The sequence below is a fragment of the Coffea arabica genome, chromosome 8e, assembly GCF_036785885.1.
Source record: "Coffea arabica cultivar ET-39 chromosome 8e, Coffea Arabica ET-39 HiFi, whole genome shotgun sequence".
Taxonomy (NCBI): domain Eukaryota; kingdom Viridiplantae; phylum Streptophyta; class Magnoliopsida; order Gentianales; family Rubiaceae; genus Coffea; species Coffea arabica.
This window is the reverse complement of record NC_092324.1, coordinates 42,897,716-42,908,595: the sequence shown is the minus strand read 5'-3', so window position 1 is coordinate 42,908,595 and position 10,880 is coordinate 42,897,716. Positions and strand designations below refer to the sequence as shown.

The 10,880-nt window shown below is 36.6% G+C and overlaps 1 pseudogene; it reads right to left on the bottom strand.

Annotated features, from left to right (window-relative positions):
- Positions 1 to 2,369: 2,369 nt before the first annotated feature.
- Positions 2,370 to 10,637, bottom strand: LOC113704313 (pleiotropic drug resistance protein 1-like; annotated as a pseudogene).
- Between the last annotated feature and the right edge of the window lie 243 nt (positions 10,638 to 10,880).

The following is a 10,880-nucleotide window of genomic DNA, read 5'->3' as shown; positions in this document are numbered from 1 at the left end:
TTTGAAGACTTCATTTTGTTCCATGTATTACCAAGCCAATTCAGAAGCAAAAGAGGCAACTCAAAGGTGATGCTATTTCATTTTAGTTCTATAGTAGAATGCTTATATGATCAATTAGTTGCTTTTCAACACAGGCTGATCGTAATGCTTGTTAGGAGATTCCCACTGCACAGTCGGAAACACTTAAACCTCAACAATTTTCATGCAACCACATTCAGCTTTCTTGGTTTGGAGAAAAATGAAGGAAATCACCAATTCAGCACAGAATCTTGTATGTCCCCTTCTTGCTGTGAATTAGATTACAAGAATTGGCATGAAATACCATACAAGTTGGTATGATAAAAGCTGACAGATGGGCGATTACTTTTAATACTTGATGTGCTGAAGTTTATTCTTTCCCTGAGAACTACAGGGCTACAGACCAACAGTGTTTTTACTGCAAATTTCTTACAACCAACTGATAATAGGGTAGTAGAGGGTTATAATCAAATGATATTTTCCTTATAGTAGAATTTGCTAACCATAATCTTAGCTCAGTAAGGCAGCCTTATTTGTACACATTAAACTCTCTGTCAATATCAGTCCTTTCTGCCATGAGGAAAATGCTAGTGCTATGTAACGTTATGTAGTCTAGTTGCATGACTGACTAACATGGGCAATGAGAAAGCAAGTGACGGATGAAGTATAGAAGCAATGCATATATCCAGTAGTTCTATTTATGCTATTGTCTATTTTCACAGCCCACAGTTGTGAAGGTTATCAGCCTTACTGGGATATCCTTTCAATTTTCTTATGTAGTGCTGGAGCATTAAATTTCTACCTGACTGAGGAAGGAAAACACAGGACTTATTTAAGTTCTCGCTTTGCCCTAGTTAAGCTGACTCGTATTCTGTTAACGCTTGCATGAGTGTAGTTTCTACAGCAACTCAGGTTGATTTAAATTGAGCACAGCTTTTGAGATTCTTGTTTGGAGGACTCTATAAAGCAATTGGCTGAATAGGATTTGATGATCAATTGCACTTGGTGGACAAGTAAATTTTGGAGAACTTCTGCTAAGGAGAAAATGGATGCAACTGCAGCTGCTGCTGCTTCAAAGTAGATACTGTGCGGAAAATAGAAATGCATAGACAGCCGATACATCTAAGCTAAAACTTGGGGAACTTGGATTTTCACAAATAACTTGATACATCACAGAGTTTTTTCAACTTTTTTATGTAGCAAGCTATGCTCCTGTCGCAGCAGATTTAGGTTCAATAAAGTGAGTAATTTAACCACAAATAGAGGGTATGCTTCTTTATCTTCCATTGTTATGAGGAATGAGCTATGTTTTCAGAACCGGACCGGATAGCGACTCGGCCGAGGTCAGGGGTCAGGGGTCAATGGGTTCGACCGGGGGTCGATAGGGGTCGAACCGGATGACGTCATAAATAAAAATTATTTAAAAATTAAAATATTATATATATAATATCTAATAATATATTGATATTAATAAATGTATATTCATATATATTTGATGTTTCAAATATATTTAACAAGAAAATACAAAGAAATTAGAACAATCAAGTAGCAATTTATATTATTTAATAAATATTAACAAGTTTAGAATTAAAATTATGAATTTAATTGAAAAATAACATCAAATTTTAGGACAATATTTATAAAGTATCAAATATTTGAGGTATATCAATAAGTTTTAACAATTTAGGGGGTCAAAACATAATATTAAAAAGTTTGAATTTTTTTTTAAAAAAATTACTGTTGAACCGAAAAAACCGATTTTTACCCGGTCAAACCCGGTTTTTGACCGGCTTTGACCGGGTTTTAAATTTCCGGTTATTTAATATGGCTCGGACCGGCTACCTGGCCGGTTTCCGGTTCGACCGGTTCGACCGGCCGATCCGGTCCGAGTTTCAAAACAGAGGGAATGAGAACTTGGTTTCTCTTGTGTATATGTTTACATTCTTTTATCATATTTTGTGTGCAAAGTTAGTGAAGTCGTAGCTGAAAATGAATCAAATACACAGGCTAAAGGATTCAGATTGGCTCACAACAAATCCATCAAAAGCACCACTACAAGATGCCCTTTTGTGATACAAAATGCCATCCGTGACAGAAGTATTTTCAGCAAATTGAATCCTATTAAATGGGACTTTCAGGTGATCAACCCTTTTGTATAATTTTCGACTCTCTCGTGTTTTACTGTCATTAACCCTAATGTACTATTTTCCGAATAGGAATGCTTTCCTAAGGCTTTATACTCTTCATCCTCATAGTTTGCTGAAAGCTCTTTTTTGTCAATTTCTTGGGGCTGGCATTAGCACCTATCATCAAAAACCTATCTTTTCGCCCTAGCACCTATCATCGAAAACCTATCTTTTCTGAAAGTTAAATACTTTGATTGAGAAAGCAAATATGAAGGCAAAAAGCGTAGCCACTCCAACAATTATGATGGCCACATATCCCACAAAATCGTGCCTGAAACCATAGTAACTCCTTATGAATTCTTCGACTGTCTCATTTGTGTCAAGCATCTCTTCTTTAATGTCCCCAAACTGTGAAGCTAGTAAACCATACAATGTCCAAGCAACAGGGCAGATGTAATAGTACCATCTCCACCAAACAGGAATTCTCTGTGATAAAACCAAGGAGCATGAAATAAGAATCATAATACTTGAATTCTAAAACCTATCTGATTTAGAATATCTGTTAAGTACTTACTGTCTTTGGGATGACAAATCCTGAAAATAGGTTCCATATGTTGTAAAATGCAGATGAGACTATGGCAGCAATGTGTTGATTAGGAGTAACAGCAATTGTCATCATTCCATAAGTTGTATAGTATAGCAAGGTGAAGTACATGAAGAACAGATACCAAAAGAACTTTGCAGCTGTCCACTCGAATCCAATCATGCCGTATACTATGACCCCATATATGATCGTTTGGACAAAAACATATGGGAGCTCAATCACAATCTGCATGTCAAAATTATAGTCTCTTCAGATAACATTTTAAAGATCAACTTTTGGTAAAGTGAATGTATCTTGCATGAGTGGATTATGTTATCTGGTAAGGCAGTGGAGCATTAAGGCAGAAGAGTGTAGCATTCTTTCCTAGAGAATTATCCAAGATTTCTGCCATACCTGTCCAAAAGCATATGACAAAGCTGAATACATTCCAGCTGCTCTTTCCCTATAGAAGACTGTTCTTTCAATGGCAACAACAGGTTGAACAGCTGCTGCATTTTGGACACCAATAAAGATAACCGCAGCATACATAGAGCCTATTGCATTATGGAGATCTTGCCGCATTCTCCTGCAATTGAGCATGAATAACGGTTAAGATGAGGATCAGCCAAAAAAGTAATCCACAATTTAGGTTGCCATTTTTTCTATCTACCTTTTGGAGCCAAAATTCCAGAATACTGTTCCAAACATCAAAGCCATAAATGTTGTGAATATTAGCCTCACAGCAGTGTACTTGGGATTCCTCCAGTATGATAAATGTTGTTTCCACAGGCAAGCCATGAATTGACTGAAGAATGACTGAGAATAGACTGTAGGGAAGAACAGATCTTTCGAGTCCGAAGCAGGGGTACTTAGTTCCTTGATTAATGCCTTATTTCTCCTGATTTTGATAGAGAGATATTAATCATTTCCAATGTGGACTATGATGAGAATAAATGGTTAGAACTATAAACTTCAGAAGTAAAAGTCCAATTCCATTTTCAGCTTTCATAACATATTGACAGGAAAAGCTTCTTTGTTTAGGGGAAAATTTCTTATTACCCCGTGGTTTTACCCAAAATGATCCCCCTAAGATTTTAAACCCAATAGTTTTACATAAAGTGCAAAATGGACGGAATTTATAATCAGTTACCGCATTTATATCAAACGCACTTTAAAAGTAGGTATGACAAAATTTTAATATTCACATAACCCTCTTATAATTTGTATAAACATCCACTTTAGCCCCTATAATTTTTACATTTATCCATATAAGCTCTCTATGTTTTTATACAAGGTGGTTAAGTCGGTGATTGATTTAGCATTTAAGTAAGAGCATTATTGGTATTTCAAGTATGGGCATTACATAGGTTATTTTCCTTCAAATTTCCACTTTATATAAAACCATAGGGAGTGAAGTGAATATTTTGAAAAATAAGGAGAATCATGTGACAATAAATGAAACCACAGATGAGTTATATGTAATTACCCTTTTTATTTGGATTCTTAAACTTTACTATACAACCATACTCTGTCGCAAATGTAATTAGAACCATGTTATACTTCAGGCAAGAAAAATTGACACTCAATCAAGAGCACAAACCTACCTATATAGATCGGAACTTCTGTACAATTCTGCGAAATTGACACCAAAAGCTGACTCCTGTGATGGTGAAGTCACTTCCAGCATCCAAGTTGCAGGATTATAACCATCCGTAATCTTGCTAGTTCCCTTTATACCCTGAGAGGACCATAGGATAAAGAGCACGAAGAAGAGACCAAATACGTCAACTTTCTTTAAATTCAAGAAAATTTTAGATTTTGATTGTATACAAAATCCTCACCTCAAAGTACTTGATGAGCCCAGAGGCATGGTGTCCTAAAGGACCAACATAAATTTCTTCACCTCCTCGTTTAAGTAGCACAAGCTGCAGCAGTTTAGTTTTGATTAGTATTTAGTTTGCATTTCCCAGTCAAAATATTTGCAAATCATTGCACGATAAATCGATCAATCACCTCATCAAAAGAGTCAAATATATCAATGCTTGGCTGATGAATGGTGCAGACAACAGTTCGACCTGTGTTTACTGTGTTCCTCACAGTTCTCATAACTATTGCTGCAGCTCTCGCGTCAAGCCCTGAGGTCGGTTCATCCATGAATATTATTGATGGATTTGCAACAAGCTCAACAGCAATGGTTAGTCGTTTGCGTTGCTCAGTTGAAAGTCCACTTACTCCGGGCAATCCAACAAGTGCTTCCCTCAAAGGGGTGAGCTCTACAAGCTCCATGACCTCTTCAACAAACATCTGCAAATTATTTATTGTGTGAAATGCTATTCATTGTGCAAATCATGTGATTATCCAGAAGATTTGAACTAATTTCTGATTCGAATTAACCTCTCTGGTGGCAGCATCCACTTCTTTTGGTAACCGAAGCCATGCCGAGTACAGCAAAGATTCGTAGACATTAACATGAGGAGAGTGGATATCATTTTGCTCGCAGTATCCAGCTATACGTGTAAAAGTTTCTTGCTTCTTTGGGTATCCTGATATTCTGATTGTTCCTTCAATGTAACCCCCAGTTTTCCTTCCAGCCAAGACATCCATCAATGTTGTCTTACCAGCACCACTTACACCCATCAGGGCTGTCAGAACCGCTGGCCTAAAAGCACCACTGACACCTTTCAAAAGCTCAAGCCGGTCCTCAGTAAGTCCTTGAGCTTTCATTTCCTGAAAGAAGCAACTTGATCTCAGCATGTGCAGATATATGAGATTCAGAAAGAGGCAAAATGTAACTTTTTAATCTCCAATGTCATAGCATCCACATAGTAAAGATACATGGTGGTGTGGAACAGGACATTGGGAGTATTTTCGAGAGTTTGGAGCCTTTACTTCAGACAAGCATAAATTTGAAAATTGATACACCTGGTAAACAAACAATGTATTTTTGTCTATCATGGACCAAGCAAAATTTCTATACATTTTGTCTGCAGAATAATTGCAGTACTTATTCCGAGATTTCTCTCATTTTTTCACTGGATTTAAGGGGCAGTTCAATTCTCATTTTTGACTTTACCTCAACCTTTCATGATTTTGGCCTCTTCAGATTTTTCAGAGGTCCTTGTAAACTAGGCCTGTAGGGAGTAGCTGGCTTGATGATACAAATGTGCAGTAGCATGTTATATTTAACAAAATTTCAGTAGTTTTGAAATGTGCACCTTTTAATTGTTCCTTTTCCTTTGTCATTTTGGGAGCTGAAAAAGCCTATGATGCTAGCGTAGAAAGTATAAGAAAGATTAATCCATTTCATTTATAAGAAGATATGAAGATGCTTTTTCTCAAGCAACTAGTAATACTTCAAGCCAGATTTTAAAGTTTCAAGAAGATATGACAAGCAAGTTTCTAAACCAACCTTTGGCATGTCCACCGAATATCTAATATCATCAAAGGTGATCGCAAGAGGTTCAAAAGGTAGCAGCAGTCCCGTTTTCCTTTTTGATTCAGCGTCATAGCTGCTGGCCACTCTACCTGACATTGATTTGGATGATAACATTTTTGCAAGATTTCTTCTTTCTGCACGTTTAGAGATTGGATATGTCAGTAAAGGTCCTCAAATTACCAACGGAAGCTCAATTAAGTTCAAGATTCACCAGTCCTGTTGTTTCCTTTTGATGATAATTTGATTGTTTCATTCCTCTCTGCCAATGTTTTCTCTGACAAAATGGCCTGAGGCTTCTCAAAAGCTTCACAAAAGTGACGAATTTGTGGGTACATTGATTATTCATTTAGGTAGAAAATCAAGAATGATAATGAACATAGAACAAGTATATGCTTACGTTTAAGATAAGCAAGAGCCAAGATATATAAGATATTGAATAGAAACATGTATCCAATCAGGGATCCTACTCCAATCCAATACCAACGTGCTTCTGTAAAAATCCCCCGAGATTTCAAGACTGAGACACCTAATGGCTCTGTTGCTCCAGAAAGATTCTGCAAGGAAGATTTTGATTAGGAGAGAGCAATTCATTGTGTATAAGCTACTTCAAATGTTAGGATAATAAAATTCAATAAAGAAGAACAAAATACACAAGTAGGGCTTACTTTTCTCCAGCTTTTCCCAAGAAATTCGTTCACAGCAATAGCATTCTGCCCATACATCAGAGGAGAAAGCCAGTAACTCCATATCCACCATTTTGGTATATCATCTAAAATAAACAGCACACTTTCTTGATCAAAATCGGCATTCAAGAGCTGAACTGTCACAGAACAAAAGTGGTATGTATTTTATTTAATACTTTTCCACTGCAAGTTTTACCATGTGAGATGACGAATCCACCAAACAGAAGAATTACTAGAATTGCAAATGATCCAAACGTATTTGCTATAATCATAATCCTTCCTACTGAACCCATAAGCCGAAATAGTCCTAAAGCTGTTTGTTCTGAGACATACAAGCAGAACATACTGCTTGAAAAATCTGCATTTAGCCATTTCATATGTTAGTGAAACCTGCAAAATGCAACAACGTTTGGATGGATAATGAAATGCTCTGGCATGGCTTCAATCTGACAGATTACCTTCCTGCATTTGGATCAAATCCGATGACGTAGTAAGTCAAGCTCACCCAAAGGGCACTTTCTAAAAGTGAAACTGGGATCTTGAGAATCAATGTCGGCAGAGCATATGCCCAAGAGGGAAAGAATCGAAGGTCGCGTTGCTTGTAAAATACAGGAAGCTTCATAATAGTAAGGGGAATCTCTGACATTCCATTGAACATATTCAGCATGAGAGTGAAATATAGAGCGCCCATGACTATCCCACCATCACTGATTGTATCCTTGTGCATTTTAGTTCTCAGGAATACTGTCATTGCTAATAGTGCCATGAATATAAGCTGAAAGAAGAGATAGAACAAATAGATGAGATTCAACGTACACTGACTATTAGAAGTTTCACGCAAACATAAGTAGAAATGTTGTTCATATTTCAACTGTAGGACTACCAGGTTTGAAATCTTACTCACTTTTGTCATTGCAAATGCATAGACAAAGGAATTCCTCCTCATGAGCAGGAATTCTCTGGACATGCAGGCTTTGAAAAGCTCCACTTTGCTGATGCCATATTTCTTAGTGCTTAGAGCGGCTGGGTGACTCCTGGATTTATCGAAAGGAACAGCAAGCTCATCGCCTAGTTTCATTCCAACATGAAACGATTGAAATGCTTCAGCAAATTTCTTTGCAGAGACAAAACTGTAGGGTTCATCCCTTTCTGCCCAATACTGCTCTTGATCTTTCTTCGACGTGACCTACAGTTGTATTTAGTGAAATGTTAAGCATATGCCTCCATATATTACTGCAAAATGTTAAAGGAGGAAATCATGATTAGGAAAATTTTACTTCTTGTAAGAAGTCAGCAACTCCTTTTCTCTCAGGACATTTGAATCCCATGTACTCAAAGAATTCCAGTACATGTTCTCGAGGGCCTTGATACACAATTTGACCATCAGATAACAGAATGATATCATTGAACAAATCATATGTTTCTGGTGCAGGTTGCAAGAGGGATATCACAGCAGTTCCTTGTAAAACGTGAATGGAGTGCATAATTGAACGGACAATTTGAAAAGTTGTTGAGCTGTCCAGACCAGTTGATATCTCATCCATAAGAAATACATTTGATCCTCCAATCATCATCTCCCCTGTATTATTTGGTGTCAAAATATTGATGAATCTGATAGAAGTTCCTTGTTTAAGTTCTTTTATTAAAGGAACGAAATATTCTGGACACATAATTATCATCTAATACATTACTTTGGACTATCAGTGACTGAAAGTTTAAAAGAATTGAAACCTGAAAGTACTTGACATAGTACAAAGTAGAAAAGCAAAACACAGATAGCTGTCAATAATAAGTGTTCAGGCTTTTAAGTCTTTATGAATTTACCTGTTGTTAATCTCTTTTTCTGTCCCCCAGAAATCCCTCGTAGCATTTCATTTCCAACAAGGGTATCAGCACACACTTCAAGTCCTAAAATCTATGATAATATATAGGAGCAGCATTTGGTTACACTTAGGCACTTTGTGTTTATGCACAACTTTCCATTTGACTGAAACAAATGATGTATAAATACCTTCAAGATTTGATCTGTTTTAACATTGCTCTCCCCACCATCGAGTGCTTCATCCTGCAGTCATAGTCGGGTAATGTCAATTGGGTGTGTTTGGACAAACAACATTTGAAGTAAAATAATTTACTTTACAAATTTCAATCACCTTTTTATCTTTCGAATCATCTTTTTATCTCATATATATCACATCACAAAAAGTGTTACAGTAATTATCCCAAATAAATCACCTTTATTATGTGATTTATATGAAATAAAAAATTTAAAAATATAAAAAATGATAAAAAGTGTGCTTTAAGATGCAACTAAATAATTTTTTGGCAGGTCATGCCAATCCAAACAAACGTATATGTCTTTTCTACCAGTAAAACAACATAAAAAGGCCAATTAGCTTAGTGAAATGGCTCCTCCAACGTTTTCACCTTCGTGAAATTATCATTGTCAAGATCTGACTTGATGTTTGATTCCTTTTCTCTCCTTAACAATTCTTCCAGCATGTCTGCCAATTTCCAGATCAAAGTGATTGTAATCATTATAACGGGTCAGGATTGCAAAAGGCAACATTAAAAAATTGATAAAAAGAAAATTTACAAACCATGACGAGGTCCAACTCCTTGGCATGTTGCTGAGAAAGATAGTGTTTCTCTCACTGTCAGTTCTCCAAGATGAACATCATGTTGTCCAATATAAGCAGATGTTTTTTGTGGTACAAACTCATTTAGTCCATGGCCATTGTATGTAATATCACCAGAAACCTAGTGTCACAAAAGTTCAGAATTAGACTACCAGCTAACTTGTATCTAACATTTGGAAAATATTCAAAACAAAAGTTATAGTTATTTCCCCCTGCCCTTACTTTCAGATCAGAATCAAGTTGTCCAGCCAATGCTAAAAGCAGAGTTGTTTTCCCGGTGCTGGGAGGGCCTAAAAGCAAGGTCATTCTGCAAACTAGATATTATTAAATCGATGAATCAATAACACGCATGTCCATGAACTTTTCTAGCTAGTGGTTCCCAGTATACCTTCCAGGTTTGATGATTCCACTGACATCACGAAGTATCGGAAATGGTTGCTTTCTTTTTGGAAGAATATGAAGACGACTCAACAAATCCTTTCAAGAAAAATACATGGTATGTCAAATTTCGAGTTAAATGAAAGGTCTAATATATCCAAACAGAAGTGTGACATGATATCATATATGACAGAATTTGTGGTTATTAGTGTATTTTTACCTCTACTATATTAGTACAGAAATTGAATAATGTAGGCATTGCTCTGCTGCCAACATGAGCTTCTGCTTCCACACTTAAGTTCTCAAACCGGAGTTCGACAGTGGGAAGATCAATGCCAACCCTGTATCAGTCATACAAACCCAAAATAAAGGATTCAGAAAAACTCAAAACTCAACTCATCAACAAACTAAAATGGCTAGCGCAATTCAACTTTTATAAACTCAAGATTACCGGTCAATTCGTTGCCTCAGCTTCAACAAGAACTTCCCATTATCTTCTTCTGCAAATTTAACATTGCTATCTAAAATAGTTTTCAACTCCAAGGGTCCAAGATGTTCAACACCAACGTCTATTTGTTGGCTATTTTCTTCAGCAAGTACACCTGCTTTTGTACGATGATGTGAGGGAATTCTCTCTATAGCAGCCCATTTGAGTGCCGCTCCATCATCTTCTTCACGAGATGATTTGGAAAATATGTCCATTTCCATATTCCTCCATAAGATAGAACCACTTAAGTGAACATCACTGACATTGTGTATTTCACTGCTTTCCATTTGAAATTTTGTATTCAATGGAGCAGCAGAAAGCCAGAAACTGAAGTAGATGAAATAAACTGAAAGTGAGATTTGGAGGGAGTTCTTGTTTAAAAGAAGTAGTTTAGCTGTTAAGGTTTTATAGTGGATTTTTGATGCCAAATTACACTTTATCCCCTTGTAATTGTAGTTATTGCCATATATCACCCTGTGATTTGAAAATGGCCAAACCATCTCTACTAAAGGCGTCTGCAGGTAAAATGC